Consider the following 19,576-nt stretch of genomic DNA (forward strand, 5'->3'; position numbering starts at 1 on the left):
TCATCGGGGATGATCTCGTGACACCTATCCATGTTCTCAAAGAGCCTGTTTACAGCTTTTGCAGCCACTCTCCATTTCTCCTCACACACCTTTCCAAAGGGATGATAGATACAGGGCGATGGCTGAGCCAGTGTGTCTGCCGCCGGAGCTAATGACTTGATGATGGAGAGAACTCTTGCCATTCTTTGTCTCCAGGGCAACAGAGGGAGCCTGACCATGTAGTACTGAGGTGACATCACGAAAGCTGCTACTACAGTAAACACTTGTCCACTTCTTGTTCTTGCCATGCTCTCCAGTGCCGCCACCTCACGTCACAGGAGTGGCAACAGCAGCACCTTCAGAGCTGCACAGGATAGTCACATCATAGTCGTCCGGCCCGTCTGAGAATATCGGGCCCTCACAGGGAATAGGCACTGATTACTTTTCACAAGCACTGAAACAGGTGGCAAAGAACATGCCTGCTGCTGTAGAGAAGACGGGAACCTTCGTCTTCCAGGATCCAACATTCTGTTTCGTTTCATCCTGAGGAGCATTACACGAGGCTAATGGACGACACTGTGAAAAACAACTTTTTATTGCTTCTAAAAATCATCATGCGAGTGTCTGACGTTCAGCAGTCTTCCCCAGTGAGCCTCCTTCTCCCTTACCACCAAGTTGCTCTGTATACGGCACCTGAACGAGGGATGTATACATATGTTGGTGTGGGCTGGAGAGGAAGAGGCAGAGCTGAGTTTGAGCCTCCTTCTTTTCTAACGTCATGACCTTAGGCAATTGATCTCACCTCTCTACGTCTTAGTTTCCTCACCTGTAAAATGTAGAAAGTGATGTCTTTCTTCTCTTGTAGGGATGTTTTGTTGTGAAGATTCAATAAGGCAATGCAAAGCGTTTGCCGTGCAGATGATGTTGGAATGAGATGATCTCTTTTGTCATATATGATCCAATGACTACGTATCTGACAGCTGTTTATGGGGCCATTTCCTTTTTTGGGGTATGAACTCGTGAAGTGACATGGGGTCTGCTACAGTTGGATGTCTATTTATTTGAATTTTTGACTGGTTGAGGAATTGGCCAGAAATTTTTTTTTTCCATGACCAGTTTGGGTGGTATTTTTGGGCGAAAGGCACAGGAATTTTGGCTTGAACTGCATGATCCGCATCCTTAGACTGACAGTCCGTTCTTTCCGTTAACATCAGAGGCCTGCGCGAGCTGCTGTGTCTCAGCGGCGTTTGTGTTTTAAGCAGGGCCTCTCCTCCGCAGGCACCAGAAGCACTGACCTTGAAAATTGGGAAGCCGGGAGTGTAACTTGCTTGTTCCAAGTGAGCATGGCTGAACCAGTTGTTGATTCTGAGAAATAAATTCCCTGCTCATGGAGGGCAGTGAAGAAACATTTGCTCCTGTTGTCAGACGATAAAGTGATAGCGAAAGAGAGTTGGTAACCTCTGTCAGCGGACGCTTATTTTTATCCAGAAGGCTCTTTCTCTGTTGTGCGGTGGTGTTCACGGTCATGAATGCACCTGTGAACGAGTACCAAAGCTTGTTTCTGTCTCTGAAGGCAAACCGATCCTGTATCTGGGCTGCGGTCCAAGGCCAGAACACGGCAAGCTCCTGCTTCGCTCCTGGCTCTAGCGGAGGACTGAGCTCAAAGTGGGTCTTTTTTGGCATATGAGACACAGAGCCAGATCTGTATCTTTGTTCGGCATATGAGACACAGAGCCAGATCTGTATCTTGGTTTTATAACAGCTTAATCACGTACGAGTTCGCTTTGAAAAAAATTAAACTCTCTGAGCCCCGGGTTCCTCATCTATAAAATGGGTACAGTAGCATTTCCTTGAAAGGTTATTGGAAAGAATGAAATAATATGTGCGAAATGTCCAAGCATGCTTATGGCACATGGCATGTTTATTATCAAAATATTTTTGAATGCGGTTTAATTTATGAAGTGTTGATAATAAGGGTCTTTATTTGTAAGGCTCCAGCATATTTCCCTATAGGGTATTCATTCGTCTTTCCTCTTGATTAAAGTTGTAGCAGTTTCAAAAGGAAGGCACAGTCAGCAGGAAAAATGTAAGTACATTGGAAGAAAAGAATTGGACCTATGCAGGACTGAAGAGACCACCTGGGGGGCGTTTATTCACGATCGCTAGCTGTGTTTTTAAATGCCTTTTTCACGGAGTATTCTCTTGTAGCTGGAAACTAGGTGCCTGCTGAGGGAAAGAAAAGATTCCCAGCAAACTCCTGTCTTCTCTTGAAAAGAAATGTGTTTGCAGTATCCTTTCTGACTGTCATTTTAATGGATGCAGTTTTAGTCAGAAATCCATGCTCTCAAGAAACATTCTTTCTATATTAACATTAAATTTGGAGCTAGGAACAGGTAGTGTGTTGCTTTCTTGGTTAAAGAGGAATAAAAGACTACTTTTACCTTCAAATGTATTGACAAACTTGGAGTTGATTCTGCTGTTTCACAAAACAATAAAATTTTAATTTGTAATTGAATGCAAGAGAACGCTTTACTATACGAATGGCTAATGCTGACCATTGTCTTGTGACGCTAAAATTGTGTCATGGAATGGAAGCTCTATCCTCTCACTCAGAGAACTAAAGGAAAGTATTCAAGAATCCTGAGCAAGGCTGGGGATTCAGGCACTCTCTAGATCTTAGTCACCTCCCTAGGACCAAGGGAGCAGACCTGCGGTGTCAGGTGCTTTCTGAGTACAGGAAGGACTTTCATCTCCCATCAAATTTCAGAACCTTAGGGCATCCATATTAAGCTCTTTGTCCGCCACCAAAGGCTTTCCACCTTCCCCTGATGGTTTCTGGGCACATATAATTAACCGTCTTGTCAAATATTGCTTAAAAACCAACATTTATGAATGGGCTCTCCATTTGCAGGTTTAATGACTCATTGACAGTTGCAGATCTTCCCGAGCTCTTCATCAAGGTTCTCTGTTACCTACTGAGTTTGCTTATAGCAGAGAGATACTAATCACGGTGATTATTTAGAGAGCTTCCTGTGCCCCAAGACCAGTGCTGAGTGTTTTATGAGCTTTTCATCTAATTCCCTAACAACTCTGTCAGATGGGATCATCTCTATTTTAGAGAAGTAAAATCTTAGGATAGACAGGTTATATAATTTGCTCAATGGGACTCAACGTCAGAGGCAAAGCTAGGATGACAATCACTCTATAAGAGACAGTTACTCAGAGTAGACCTAGAATAGTTTCCGGTTTCCTTCTACAATCAGAGCCATCAGGAGAGTTTGGTATGGGAAACTTGTGTTTCAGTCTGTGTGTTACCTTGCCCGTTCTATGGATGAGGAACCCGGACCTCAGAGAGGTTGATTTTTTCAAAGCAAATTCGTAGGCGGTAGAGCTGTTATAAAATCAAGCTACTGATCTGGCTCTCTGCCCCAGATGCCACACAAACTCATTGTGATGGGTCCTAAAAAGACCCACTTTAAGTTCAATCCTCCTTTAGAGCCAGGAGTGTAACAGGAGTGCTCCAGTCTTGGACCACACAAAATAACATGCCAATACAGTGCGTAGAGAGATAGCACACTTCAAATACATGGACTAAGCCAAGGTTGGCTGACCCTGACAATGAGCCTTGCAAGCCTGCTGCTAGTGACACACGCTTCCCTCACACTCTCCTTACCTTTTGGAGTTATGATTCCTTCTCATTTTCACATTTTGTGGTGATATTGTGTGCAGAAGTTTTGACTTAGCCTCTGTTCTTCAATGCCTTTTGGTTCATTATACAATTCAGCCTTACTTCTTCAAGGGCAGTATGACATGTGGTTAAATTATTACCCATATTATCTTTTTCTAATCTTCTGTAGGAATAAACAACCTTATTCCCTTCAAAGTAAGAGTCTTAATTTGAGTATCTTTTTGGTAGAAGAAAAGAAATCTTAACTTTGCTGAAAGACAGCACATAGCATGAACTTGCTAAGAATAGCCAAATAACCCAGTTGGGTCTCCTGAGGGTTCTAAAAAATAACATAAAAATGAGGAAGCTGAATGCATTTCTAACATACAAATCCCCAAGGGTGTCAATAGTCACCAAGTTAAAAATAGTCAAGTATCCAATAGGTCTGATTGTGGCTCAATGGATTGTAACTGTCCAATCACCACTACTGAGAAATCAATTTATGTCCAAGCGCAGAACCCAGTCTAGCTTGTGGTTTGTTACGGGGTCACCATAAGACATGACCCGGCTAGCAGGCATTTTAGCATTACAGGGTAATTTCCAAGATTTAGGGAGATCCTAAAATTGAAGAAGTGCTGCTAAGGTTAGGGTAAATTTAATGGATAAAAGTGAACCTTAAGGGCTTTATTTTCTTACTTGAGAGCTGTGAAACTAAAAGGCACTGATTTTAGAGACAAAAATCTTAACAAATTTGCATTTACAGGTCATAATTACAACTCGAAATAACCGTGAAAAGTGTCAATTCGCATTCATTTCTTAGCTTTCTCTTTTTTGAGAAAGCCGTGACTATCATCACTTTCATTCTATCGAGTCATGTGTTGTGACTGCTTTCTTAAATTCGTTGATATCATCTGCATCATTTCCAATGAAATTTTGGGGGCAGGAGTCATTACTTATAGTTTTATTATCTCACTGTGCACTCCTACTGTGTGAATGAAAGTGTGTTAAACAGCACTATAGTATTTAATTCTCATAGATTAGATGAGTTGGGTCCAATTCTTGTTTTCGTTTTACATGAGCCAATTAGGGCTAAGTAGGGGTAATTAACAGCACAGGACTGTAATCGTTGCACAAGAAATATTTGATTGAGTCTATAAGGATTGAAGCAAATTAGCCTGGGTTGCAATATTACATTTTGTTTCATTATCTTTAAATTTCTGTCAATGCCCACAATGTTCTTGTTTATCCCAAGATTTAAAAAATTAACAGGTGTTAATGTATTTTAATAATCCCATTTATTTTTAAAAATGTACCTGACTATAAACATAATTTTTTTGAAGAAGATAAAGCAATCCACAGGAGTAAAGCAGCCATGTTTTATCTTTACACACTTGCCTTCTCTTTCTCTTAGAAATATTTTATCAAGACAAGTATGCAAAGAGGAAGTGGATTTAAAAAGGTTGGTAATTGGGAACCTGGTAAAATATATTTCAGAGTAATGCTAATCATGTGTGTCAAGATAAAGGAAATTAAGGTGGCTTAAGTTTTCAGTTCTCTTAAGAAAAATCAATTATAAAGCAGTTACGCTGCTGACACTACACAATAAATCCCTGGATTAAGCTAATAAAAAAAAAACCTCCAACTTTTTTGAAAGGTTGGTTTTTTCATCCAACAGAAGAAACCTATTACACTGATTTTTGAGAAAGAAGGGGCTCTTGACATCAGGTATTTTAAAATCCAGATGTATTCTTGATCTTAGCCTGTTTGGATCAGAAATCATTTGCCGTCTAGAGAATACCTCTTTATAAAGCTGCCCATGGTCCAAAACGCTCCTGGCATTAGTCGGGTGCTCTCTTACCTCAATCTCTAACTAGAAGTGGAAGCCTGGGGCCCTGCTTGCATCTCACTTTGGGTTCAGAATATCCTGAGTCAAATTCATGGTTGGATTAAACCTCTCTGATGATGTCCAAGTACTGAAAATGTAGTTCGCAATCTCGGCTGCATATTGTAAGCATATTGCTTAGGGAGTTTTATAAAATACATATGCCTGGGCCCGCCCCCCAAAGAATCACACTTAAGGATGCTGGAATGGAGCCGTTAATAACTATTTTTCATTTTCAATCTCAATTAACTTTTATATAGTCACTGACGTGTTCACAGTCTTGTCACTTTCTAGTTTTGGATGGTCAGAATCCTGCTGTCATTCTTTCCCCTTTGTCCTCGTAAAACCAATGACACAAAGGTTAAAGCCATTGAGTAAGTTTTTCAACAAGAGCAGTTCTGCTCATCGCTTTTCAAATGAGCAATTAATAATTCATAACAATTAACTGAGTTATGAGTTTCTCATTCAATACGTTTCCAAACATGAATAGATTAAATAGTAATTGCCATCAAATTTTATGTTCTATTTCATGTGCCCAATAAAAGTTTATCTTTTGGAACTCACTTTGTATTTCCTTTTGATATATTCATAACCAAATGCAATATACTATATTAAAATATTTATTATTAACGTATCAAATATTAACCACTTTTAAATTATGTGGATGAAAGAAAACAAATAGGCTACTTGTTTAAGTTTTTATGATTCTCCTTATTTTTAATATGATTTGGATTTGTAGAATACGTGCTGGTAAAAACTGACGACGTGTGAAACTATATGAGTTCTTGCACCTTTTATACATTTTTACGAGGCAAATGTATGCCCTTGGTTTCCCAGTCATCATTATTCTATGAACACTAAGTGATAAAAAGAAACAAAAGACTTGGGTTTTGAGTCAGCCCGTCCTAGGATAAGTCCACACTTATTATTTCATCCTTTGATTCTCAAACTTTAACGTGCATGCGAATCACCTGGAGTCTTGTTCAAATGCAGATCAGTAAGTCTGGGGTGGGGCCCGAGATTCTGCATTTCTAACAAATTCCCAAGTGATGTTGGTGCTGCTGCTTGAAGGATCACAATTTTAAGTTGCAGGGATCTAGATGATGATGTGTAGGTTACTTAGCCTCGCTTAGCCTCAGTTCCTTTATCTGTAAAGTGGGGATAACTGCTAATAGGATTTATGCAGAATCAACGAGGCAGTGTAAATGGCTTGGCACAGTTCCTGGCACATGGCAAGCACTTAATAAATGGTAGGCACTGTCATCATTATTAATTGCAATGAGGAGAGCAATTCTATGAATTACAATGAGTGCTAAACTATAATATCTCTATTACTCCGACTCGGATCTACGATTCTAAAGTTATAGGACAAAGCAGAGGGACCTATGATCAGAAAAGCGAGCTGGAAAAGTGGAACTAGAAGTTGGTCTTCTAGATTCCGGCAACAGTGAGGCACTTTCAGATTTGAGACCCCTCTTGAACTGTCAACCTTAAAGGGCAGGGATCACATTTAATGTCTTTTGGTGTTAAAATTTATCCCAATATCTGGCACATAGCAGGACTTTAATATTTATTAAGTGAATGACAGGGTGAATAATGAATGAGTAAATGAGTGAATAATGATTGTGTGAACAAGTGAGTGAATTGGGCTATCCTAGAGCCAACCCAGTTTGCCAGAGAGAATTCAAAGACTTAGCAAGACTCTGATAAGAAGCTCTTTTATCACCTTGAATAAATTAAATTTAGTAACCAAAGATGAAATGAAAGGCATAGTCTTCCTATAGATTATGATATGATCTGATCTTATATGCTGTATACGAAGGAGCACATTGAACACGACTGATTTTATCATGTTTTGTTAGATGGGCTTATCAATAGGTGAAGAACGAACTCCTCCACCCCAAGACTCTGGACAGTCTTCATGACTTCAGAAATTTCAAGGCCTGGTATAATCAGATAGAATTTACACATCGAGTCTATATTTATTTTAGCACCGTTGGTGCAAAATCAAAAACTTTAATTTTTATTTTAATTCTAAAGAACAGGGGTGCAATATTTCAGGAAAAACCTTAGTATCTCCAAGTGGGCACTTATAAATACTGGGTCTGAAAAATGGCTGAAAATGCTGTGACTGTCACTTCTGACATTACATCACCAAGATATTGCCAAATTATCCCGATATCAAGCCCTCCTGTAAACTCCCAGACTTTATCTTTTTGCACTTAAAATTCATGTGAACAATGCAGTTGTCCATATTATTGATTTTAATGATAAAGAATACAGATTAACATAAGACTAAGTCCATAGGGTCAATAATACTCATTAAAAAGAGGTCTAAATGTGATTTTTAAAAATAATTACATCAATATTTCATTATTTTGTAGTGTTTTGTCTCTGAGACATATGCTCATTTCCCCCAAGAGTTATAGCTTAGAATAAATAACTACAATACATAATATTAATCCAACATTTTTGCAGGTTATTGGAGGGAATATTGTTAAAAATTCATCTTAGCAATTATTTTGGTTTAAAAATAATCAGCACTGTCTGGATGATCTAGACTGCTAATTACAGTGATGAGTTGGGGATTGAGGTTAGACGCGGAGCAGATGAATTGTGTGTGGTTCTTAATTTCTGTGTGTATATGCCTGTTTTAGATGAAATTCAACTTTCTTGGAATTTATATCAAGATAATCAATGACGTGTATTTATGCAGGCCTCTTCTCCCCATCTTGCAGCAATGGATAACTGAAGGTTGATTATAATTTTTAAAAACAGAGAACTTGACAAAGATGGGATGAAAAGCAGAAAAGAGTTGGGTCATGACATTCTCCTATTCCTGTAGGCAGAGCCAGATGATCCAGAATACCCAGGGTTCAATAGATTCAGTCACATTCAGAAGAGCACTGGACAGAAAAGGCAGGGGATCAAAGCATGGGCATGTACTTTATTCAGAATAATTACCTCTTATATCAAAGGTGATGATAAAAAAATGAATTCTCAATAGGATCTGTATGTATTTTTTTCCTGTGCCCTTGGTGTGGTAGCCTGATATTATTACTGTAATTCTCTCTTCATAGAGCTCTTTGCTGATATTCGAGGTGACAGGTTGTTCCTGCAGAATGCAACAGAATGACTTCTCACACCAACATGAGCAATCCTGATTGCATTATGGACACCCTGACTTCTCTTTCATTAGTCGCTGATTGTACGAAATTGATGCTAAATTGACTTGGCTGGCTCATAAGCCTTTAAACAGTTGGCACTGACTATGTCTGTGATCTTGTCTTGGAAATTATATGGTCAAAGTCTTCATGTTTCTGGAAATCCTAAGATTTTTCTTCATGGCAATTGAAGACTGATAAATATCAGTTAGATCCACATAAGTTAGGTCTGCTCCCCGTGATACTCATGACAAGATCGAGGCCACGCTTCGATGAAATGTATGGTTTTTGTTTTTTTTTTTAAATGTTCTCTTCTGCCTCCTGCTTCGTATTCTTTTCACTTTATTGAACAGGTCCTCTGTTTCTTCATTTCTAACTGTTGCATGACTTTGAAATAGGATCTGTAGGCCAAATCCAGCCCTCCTCCTGTAGACGATGGCCTATGAACTAAGAACTGCTTTTTACATTTTTTAGTGATTGAAATAAAATCAAAAGAAGAATAATATTTTGTGGCATGTGAAAGTTAAATAAAATTCAAATTCCAGTGTCCATAAATAAAATCATATTGGAACACAGACACACTCATTCATTTATGTGTTACCTACAGCTGATTTCAAGCTACAACAGCTGAGTTGAATAGTTGTGACAGAGACTCTGTGGCCCATGAAGCCTAAGATAATTGCTATCTGTTCCTTTATAGAAAAAGTTTGCCGACCCCTGGAATAAATCACAAAAGCCTCTGTCTCTATCTGTAAAGCAAAAATGACAAAATCCTACAAAATGCCACAGCAAACTCAAGTACCAATAAATATTCGCTTGTAATGGGTTTGCCACTTATCTGGTGTTTGAATTGGGGGAATTACCCAGTTTAAATCTTAGTTTAGCCATCTATAAAATGAGGAAAATAATCTCACCTCTCTTGCAGAATGAGATAATGCGTTTATGTTCCTGATACATAGAAAGTGTACAATAAATAATAACTATTTTGTTTTAAAATATTATTTCTCAGAAATTTGCCTATATGCAAATAGGTCAGACCATTAGTGAGATTTCAAAATCACAAGATTTCAGACCAAGAAGGAGCCTTAGAACCTCCAAGCCCTGCCTAGCATTTTACAGGTGGATATGCACAGAGAAGGCCAACCACGGCGGGTAAGTCAACATTCCTTGGAAAGGCGGTAGCAGTCACATGCAGAATCAAGACCCCTGGCTTCACTGGGTTGACACCTAGAATTTAGTTATCAGGAACCCTCCCACTCTGGTTTATCTGTGGCTTTTCTATCCCAGAATTTTGTTGCGATGGTGGCTGAGGACTGACCCTTCACTTCAATGAAAATGTGTCTCCTATAAGTTTCAAGTGGGGGTGGTCCTTTTCCAATTAGGCTGATTTCCACACTTAGACCTTATACATGTAGCTTTAGAAGATCTTGAGATTCTCTTTCTTTCTCTTTCATACACACATACTCACACACACACACACACACACACACAGTCACACACACAATATTCACTAGTGGGTAAAGAATGAAGGTGACATTCAATTGAGGCATTGTCTAAAGTAAGGAAAAAACTTCATACATCGTATTTCGACTTGGCTTCCTGATCATCTCACTCTCAGATGGCTCCATGCTGCTGCTTCAATTCTGGGATACTAGGAGATAAAATTGTGCCTGTGTTTCTCCATGCGTTTTGGCATTTCACACACCTTTCCCTGTTAAACTTGGATGATTCTACAATATGAAATGGTAGAGTTTGGACATATTTGTCGTTCTCAAAATTCCCTTCAAATTAAGGGGAAAATTAGCACGGAATGCCAAGTAAATATGGAGAGGTGTCTATGGCCATGCCACCCTGAACAAGCCCGATCCTGTCTGATCTCGAAGGCTAAGCAAGGTTGGGCCTGGTTAGTACTTGGATGGGAGACCACCTAGGAAAACCAGGTGCTGTAGGAAATAAAAAATAAGGGATTGTAAGATGACGAGGTTGCCTTGCCCCCCCCCACCCCCACCCCCCAAAAAAGTGGACAGGTGCCACGCAGGTCAGAGCTGAGCACCAACAGCTGAGCAGTAGGCAAATCTCAGAATGTCAGGGGAGCCTGGACTCGCTGTTAGTGTGTCCACTCTATATCCGTTCTATGCTGAGCTTCGGCAGGTCAAGAGCCTCAGAATTTGAATGTAATCGGGATCTGATCCCGCTGTGGAGGGCTTTCCGGACAACTCACTCCCTTCAAGCTGCCCCATCGGCCTCTGCTTCGTATCGTTGCTCCGAATGGAGTTATTAGTGGTGCGAAGAGTTAAAATGCTTCCTGTGGCCTAAATGCAAATGCTGGGCTCATGGCCGCTGGAGGTCCCTGAGGTATGAGAGGTTGGTGGGCTTTTTCTATCAATCCAGAATTAAAGGTATATTAAGGATGGAGGGAAAACAGAAACTGGAACTGGAAAGCGATGGCTATTTTGCATGACTGAATGGTGTGGCATCTTCCTGCTGAATCAAGAGAAATTTCACAGCTGGGATTCATCCTGGGGTTCGCTCTCCTAGCTGACAAAATGAGCCTCCCCTCCCCCAGGAGGACCACCCGGCAAATTTGTAATGCCTACAAATTACCACTTTCTATCTTCTGTCTTCCTAATATTTTCCTTTTTAAATTGCCTCTGGGAGGCTCCTGCTGGGCCTGTTTAAAGAGCTCTTCCTTCCCACCCTTAGGAGCTGAACGACAGTGAAACATCAAGTGCCCTTCCAAGTGTTTGTTTCTCATCACTGTTACGGACGTGGTACTCGGCAAGGGAAATGAGACCAGTGTGCAAGTCGCCAGCAAGGAAATTAAAAACCAGGATCCAGTGATGCCATTCGCTTTTAGCAATAGAGATGTAAGAGCCAAAAGTGAGTGAAATTATATGTCTCGGACTGCAAACGTTCTAAAGCATCACGGACATCCTTGTTTAAGTGGATTCAACATGTGAGGTCAACTGGTGAAATGTGAACTCGATGTTTTCACATAAGACAGCAAAAAGCGGGAGACGGCGGCTAGAGGCAATTGAAAATTGCAAGGTAGGCTCAAGGTATTTGTCCAGGGAGGTATAATCTTCATCTCAGAGAAGCAATTGGAAGCAACATCTTAATGATCACAAATTGTCAGCCCTGTAGAAGTTAATCTCATACCGGGGGTGGGGGGTGGGAAGGAAAGACAAGAAAGCCTCTTGAATTATAGTAGCAGAAAAACTATGATGGGAACCAATTACTCTCTAGAAATAAGAGAGTTATGTAAGTCTGAAGTCTGACTCTTGGAAACCAGAGTGGGAAGTTGATAAAGAGAGATTTGAGTTTAAAAGATAACAGAGTGGCCAAACTGTGGTTCTTAATACAAATAGAGTTGAGTCTCTCACGGTGCCTTCTCTTTGTCCCATGGACTTGGTCTAAAGGTCAGAGCCAGAAAGTCAGAGAGACCCTACAAGTCTTTTCTCTTGATTTTTTTATTTAAGCAGAAACTCTCTGGAAAGCATCATCCATTGGAGCCCGTTCAGCTTCTGTTTGAACTTTTCCAGAATCTAGGGTGGGGGTGGGATTTACCATTACCCCAGGCACCCTTCTGTTCCTTCTCAGCCAGTTGGAGAATAATTGTCGGAAAATGCTAAGCTGAAACCTACCTCTCTCTTTGATCCACTGGACCCATTCTATCTTCCTGAGCCAACAAGCCCACTTGTTACATGATAGCCTTCCCAAAACGGATCGACTTCTTGTAATGGATCAAATCATGCATTTACCAACCTTCTTCAACTCTCTATGAAAAACCCTTCATCGAAGACGAGACTCTCCTACGTCACTGTCTGCAGCGTTAAAACGCTGTTTCCAAGGACCAGCCCCGTGCTCTGGGCTGTGCAGGGCACGTTTCAGGGCGACTATGACCTCTTTTGGTCTTCGTTCAGTCAGAAATTGTGTTAGCGCCTATGCAACGCATAACATACTGCTGTCTAGAATCGAGCTTGCCTGTAAGCTAAGATCTCTGTATCTTCGTCACTTGAATAACCATTAACACAACCCTATATATACCATTCTGCATTTTTGCGGTTTTGATTCGTTCGCTTTAATTTTCAGCACAGAGTCCAGCACACAGTTGGGGCTAAATAAATGTCCATCGAAACTTCATTTGAAATCCCTGTGTAGCCAAATTAGAAGCCTCCCCTTTTCTCTAGGTAATCTACTGGGGAAAATGTATACCTTTATTTAAAAAATTCAGTGCGTGTCTGCGTGCATGTGTTTTAAAGAAAGCCTAAGTCTTACCTTGCCCACCTCGTGACAAGAATGTTTTGAATTTGTCTTAAGGTTTGGCACAGTACTCCTTAAAGATTTTTACTAGCATTTGCTCTCTTATGTGACATCGTCATCCCCATATTACCAATAAGTGGTACTAGTAGTTCCCGACTACTTTTTCCATTCTTTTGGGTGAAGAAATCCTCATCAATACAAGTCAACAACTCATCTTTTAGTAGATACACTGATATCTAAATATCTCCATTTTGAAAGATTACAAGAGCATTTAGATTTTCCAAGTTGGTTTTAGACAAAATCTCTATCCTCTCTCTAAATGCTTGTGTGGTCTACAATATACTCTCACAATACATTTTTTCTGTAAGATCTTTGGTCTTGACTAAAAAATACTTCACTGTTTCTACCTTCTAAGTCATCATACAAGTCTGTATATTCTTGACAAAGGTTTTCTAATTCTATTACATATTTCTTTGGAATAAGCTTTACCCTTGCATGTCTTCATTCCAAGCATGAGTTACATTCCCTCTCTATGATACCTGCATATTTATCCTTGGCATTAAAAGTTGACATTCTTGATGATGATAGTGGCAGGCACTAAAAAATGCCTCCCTTACCTGACAAAAGAGACTTACAGATGTGATTAAATTATGTAAGCGTTTGGAGATGGGGAGATTATCTTGAATTATCTGTGTGTGCACAGTCTGATCACATGGGACGTTAAAAGTAGAGACCATTCCTCTGCTGTGGTCAGAGAAAGATGTAGTGATACAAGAAAGGCACAGAGAAATGGAAAGTTCCTGGGTTTGAAGGTGGAAAGAGGCCATGAACAAAGGAAAGCAGGTGGCTTCTGGAAGCTAGTAAAAGCCAAAAAAAAAAAAGATTCTAACCTCCAGAAGAGAATGCAGACCTGTTGACACCTTGATCTTAGTCCAGTGAACCTCTCATTGGGCTTCTAACTACAGAACTGTGAGACAATAAATTTGTGTTGTTTTGAGGCACTATATTTGTAACAACTTATTGTATTTTTTTTTTTTTACAATAGCAAATGAATATAGTTATTGTGTATTCTCTGGGAAGGGATACATCTAAACCCTGAAGTTTTGTTCCCCAAACTTTCTCTTAATTTTCTCTTGAGAATAATAATAATAATAATTTTTTTTGCTAGTGTCTTTTATAAGGAAGGCTTTAATAAACATTGCATGATGTTCCAATATACCTTCTCCATGGCCATGAAGCGAACACATCCCCTCAGCCTCACTGGTTCTATGTGTGCCCATTTCCATTCTGTTTCCCAAACAAAAATACCCAAACATAAATCTCCCCTATGTCCAATCTTCTTTGTGTGGTAACAAGAGTTTCGTTGCTTCCTGATACATGTTATCCCCCCGTGTTTTACGTGAAATGTGGAATGTAGCTTCCTCTTTAGAAGGTTCAGCTTTATTCTCTGAGATGTGGCTTGTGCCTCTTCTCTGATTTCAAGGGGGAACATTTAAAAAATATCTTTTTCTCCTCGAGTTCTCATTCTTCTATTGGTCACCTCAACACTAATTTTGATTCTGCATGGCCCCCTTGAAATCTTTATTTCTTCTTCCTTTCCTGGATTGTGTGTTCCAGGCTATGTAAAGACCATTCATTCTAATGGTTTTCAAGTGTTTCGCTTTTGATGTCATAGAGCCCAGCTTACATTTATGGAGCACACAATTGGTGGCCCCCTCAAGCAGACAGTTCATTGGTGAGCCTGGAGCTGTTGCCCCAGATAAAGTCACGCCATCGCTAGTGGGGCGGTGGGGAGGTCAGCTTTGCTTCAGTTGCTTGAATCAGCTTTGTCTCTACTCAAGGGAATTTTAGAAGCTCCAAGCTCAATAGTGTGATACTTCAATAGTGGCCAATCTGGCTACATGTTCCTCACTATAATTGTACAGGGAATTTTAAACATGGATTCTTGCCACACTGACATGCGCTTGGAACTAAATAATAATGACTGAGTACTTACTATGTACTATGAGGTCCACACTTATTATTTTCCTTGAATTCCCACGCTAGGTCCTAGTATTACCCCCGTTTTTAGATGAAAATTAAGCATAGAGAATCCAGGTAATTTCCTCTAAGTCTCCCAGGTAGTAAGAGGTGGAGGTGGGATTCAAACCCAGATCTGTATGACTCCAGAGCCTCAGCGTGTACTCACTTTGTCCTACTCGTAGGATACAAGCGATAGTGTCAGCAACTGGGTCCCTTTCTTTATTTTCTGTTCCCAAGACCAAGTCCTTTAGGGGCCTGGAGCCCTGTGTCTGGATCCCTCGGACTCCGTCCTGATGCCTACTACGGCCCCTCCCCAGCGGTGCCGACCTAAATGTTCACTTCTGCCCTGCTCATTGCTGCTAACACTACTGTCAGCCCTATTCCACCACTGGTTTTCTTCTGGACATTTATTTCCTGTTGCCAGGTTAACACCTCTGCCACCGATAATGTGGCTAACCTGAGGACGGGGTCAACTCAGGGCAAGCAGAAGTGTGCATGGAGGTGGAGGCAATCGAGAAAGGGACAGAAGCATTTTTGAGCGCATTTACGTGTGTGAGGACACAGAAGTGACATAAAAATACTTCTCAACTGACAATTGCCAGTTAATTAGAATGAATACCTGTTATAATACTGGTGCTGGAGGTACCCTACTGTGACAGGTGTTACCACATTAGCTGCTGGGTCTTGGGGTGGTCTAAGAGACTCCAGGGGAAGGCACTTAGGGATCTTCATGCAGGAGCCATTTACCAATCAAATACAGAAGAATGACTACGTTTTAACATAGAATATCAGTCCTGTGTGCGGGGGTGTGAGGGAAGGAAAGATTTCAGAGTGAGATAAAACTGTGCGCTCAAACGTATGTTAGAAATACGTTAAATTTATATAGCAAATCCAGTCTCGTCCTGTCCAGTCCCTCCTTTACAGAGCAGCCAGAGTAATATTTCTAAAACAAACCCTAATCCTTTCATTTCTCTGCTTAAAACTGTATGATAAATCTCATATCTCTTCCATTTGATGGTTCCCACGAGTCCTCCCTGGTGAGGACTTGGTGTTTGAGAAACCACATGACTTGGTTTGTGGTTGCTTTTTCAATATCGTCTCTACCTTCTTAGTGTGAGCGCACGCGCACGCACACACACACACACTCACACACACACCTTATCCCCCAGTCATATCGACACTATCTGATATCTCTGAAACGTGGTGCGTTAGCTCATGCACTGTTGGCCGAGAGGTTCCATCCTGGAAAGCTCCTGCTAATTACCTTCGCTGCTCAACCAAATGTCACCTGTCCAGGAAGCTTTACTTCCCACCTGGTCTTCACTAAAAGCACGGACATAGACAGCTCTTCTTGTTTCTGGTCACCTTCTATCAAAATTGTTGGGTTGCGTGTCAGCAAATGTTTCAGCCTCTCACTTCAGATTGCAAACCTCATGCCCACAAGTCTACAGTTGCTCCCTTCATCCTTGTAGCCTCTACTGTTAGCTCAACGCCTAGTTCATAATAGTTACTCGAGAAATACTCAAAAGGATAAAGCCTTTACTCCCATAACCTCACTGACTCACATACCAACTATGTGAGCTGCTGGGGCTGAGGCACAAGGGTCCTGTGCGTCACGAAGCTCTTACATGGTACAGCCACACTTAAAACCTATCTTCCAGTCCCAGAAGGAAACATTTGGTAACATTATACTTTTTTATATTATTCCTTTTGGAGTATAATTCATACAGAAAAATCAAGGTAGTCCCTTTCTGGGATACATTTCCCCTAAGGCTAGGGGAAATTTACTTTCCCATGTCTGCCCCTGATTACATGCCAGGAACACATTCATCAGGCCCTGCTGCACCAGGAAGTTGACATAAGACTTTCTTGTTGATAAGTGTGTCTGTCTTAATTACAGTCTCCTTACACCTCATGCCTTGAGCCTTGGGGCTGGTTTTGGACCTTCCTCTGTCCCTCCTTCTCCTCCTGACTGGTGGTCTTCTCTGGGCCTCTACATCCATCTGTCCCAGGACTGATGACTGTTCTGAGTCCTGGCTCCTCACATGGCCCCGGGATCCACCGACTCATCCAGCCCCCTAAAGTGCTTTCTAGGAACTTAGAGCATGCAGGACTTTAAAATGATGACTTTATCCAGAGCCTACATGCAGGTGTGCTGTCTGACTTCTGGCTATTTGACTGTCTTTTAGGACTCCTCTCCAGCATAGCTAGAGATGCTGAGCCCCTGGCTCCTGAATCCCATTTTCACCTTGGCCTACCAATGTCAAATTCTTCAACCTATCGCCACAGTTCACTGATACCCATGACATTAGTATGGCAGTAAATTTCACTTTGGCTTTACATTATGTAGACGTGTAGCTTACAGATAAGTATAAATTCCACGAGTAGCCAGCAATACATTCTGTATAGCCCTGGTAGAAACTGGCTTTAGACAGTTTCTGCATGCTGACATTTTTTCAAGTGAAAAGGAAGCAAAGAACCCTCTGGAGCTGTGCTGCCCAATATGGCAGACGTATGTGGCTGTTAAGCATTGCAATGTGGCTAGCTCTAAATGAGATATTCTGCTTAAGTATAAAACACACACCTGACTTCAAAGACTGTATGAAAAAAAGAAAAATATAGCCTTAGCAATTTTAATGCTAATTACATATCGAAATGATAATATTTTAGATATTCGGGGTAAAATAAGTTGTTAAAAATCAATTTCTTCTATTTATTTTTACTTTTTAAAGCAGATAACACGGTTTTCTGCTGGACTGTGCTGCTCTGGAGGATTTGCCCAGTGGGTCTTTAATATTAGGAAGCTGACTGTGTAGGTAGAACAAAAAGTTAGCGTAGAATTAAAAAGCAGAAAGGTTATGAATGACAGAAGGAAGCTTCTGCTCAGATTTTTAAATTTCTGTTCCCTGAACACACCGACATGCCACCTGCCTTGACAAGCTTTTAAGAAGGTCTGATAATCCTCAGGGAAATGAGGCTGAACCAAAAGCAAATGACATTTGTCTAAGGCTCGCTGAATGGTGCCTAACCTCAGAGGCTTAAAATCAATATTGATTTTCGTCATTTATTTTACCCTGGCATTTGAATATCCTTTAGATTTATTACCTTTAGGTTTTTGGTTAAGATTCAGTGATGGATATGATAGCAAGGGTGGTAATAAGTTATGTAGATATAATTTAATTTATGAACCCTGGAGCTCCAGGGTACCTTCCAGTTCAAGAAATATATTAACCACAGACGCATCCACCCTTCATTTTGCGGTGAGGGTTTTCAAGCTGGGTCCCTATAGTGCCACTTAATTTACGGTCTGGCCAGGTACACGGTTCCGCGTACAATATTTCAATATAAGTTGCACCAGCCATCAGAGGGCACGAAGTTGGGCTTCGAAGAAGCCAGCTGGACAGCTGATGGATTGCTCTCTCTCCTATCCAGAGGCTCGGGCGTCGAGTAGCTTTTAAAGCTTGTCAGCGGTTTGGGTCTTTTTCTGCTCTGAGCAGCTGCACGCACGGGCCTAGACAAGCAGAATCAGCCATGCTGCAGCAGGCAGAGGGCAGCTCCCAGAGTTACTTACGTTGACAGCCGTAGTGCCAGGAATTTCCCGGCAGACACTCATCACATTTAGGCCCTGTTGTTCCAGTCTTACACTCACAAAATCCTGAGCCATTACAACGATCATGGACTGAGCCCAAAGGGTTACAATAACACTCTGTAGAAACAAGACAACACACAGGCTGGAGAGAAGTCCGCATGGCTTGTAGGTTATCAACACAGAAGCGTCACTTTCATCAACGCATCACTTAGTTAAAGAAAGATGTCCACTAATGAAATGCATTAGTAAATATGGCCATTTCAGGTCCATTTATCTGCTCAGCCTTCCACGATATCATTTTTATGATATAGGAGGAAATCAACTGAAAACTTCCAAGGATATAAGACATCATGCTCTTCACTGCTAACAGATCATAATGGAGAGTCCATTTGTTAGGGCCTTTTTAGATGGTCTAATGAACACCATAAGGAGTTTGTATATTGAGGATAAATCAATATGCCATCAGTGTAAAATCTGTTTTAAATTTTTCAAATGGACTTATCTGTTACACTCAATATTTGAGAATTGCTGAACGTTTTAAAAGTGCAATATGAATGCACTTTGTTCATTCAAAGGCAGTTTTACTTTATGACTTGGGATAGTGCCTTAACTTATTTATTTATATACATACTGTTTTGTGATAAGCCTTTAGATATTATATCTGCTGGCACATTAGTACAGCTTTTATGCAGCTTAGATGAACAATTGTGAAAGAAACATAAATTTTGTAATCCCAAGTAAATTTCAATATAGGCATCGTTTGAGACATATTTTCCATGATAATGTCCGCTGGCAGGACAATATAACTTTGTGTAATAAAAAGTAAACAGAATATTTTCTTGATTCCTCACAGATTCTTATACAGGATATTCTTGACTTCTGAAGCATTATTTTGCTTAAAGGCTGAACCAGAATTCTTCAGGCTTCCACTATCTTGACAGGTAATGACAGCTAATTTGTAGCTTTGGGAATTTGTAGGCCAAAGTTTCTATCCTAATTACCCCACTGTA

The 19,576-nt window shown here is 40.6% G+C and overlaps 1 protein-coding gene and 1 pseudogene across 2 annotated transcripts in view; one reads left to right on the plus strand and one right to left on the minus strand.

Moving 5' to 3' along the window:
* Window positions 1-19,576, minus strand: part of NTNG1 (netrin G1) — a 301,700-nt gene that overhangs the window by 24,569 nt on the left and 257,555 nt on the right. The window lies entirely within an intron of this gene.
* On the plus strand, window positions 10,526-10,644 carry LOC111745713 (annotated as a pseudogene).

This window comes from Pteropus vampyrus, unplaced genomic scaffold (genome assembly GCF_000151845.1).
Source record: "Pteropus vampyrus isolate Shadow unplaced genomic scaffold, Pvam_2.0 Scaffold6, whole genome shotgun sequence".
Taxonomy (NCBI): Eukaryota; Metazoa; Chordata; class Mammalia; order Chiroptera; family Pteropodidae; genus Pteropus; species Pteropus vampyrus.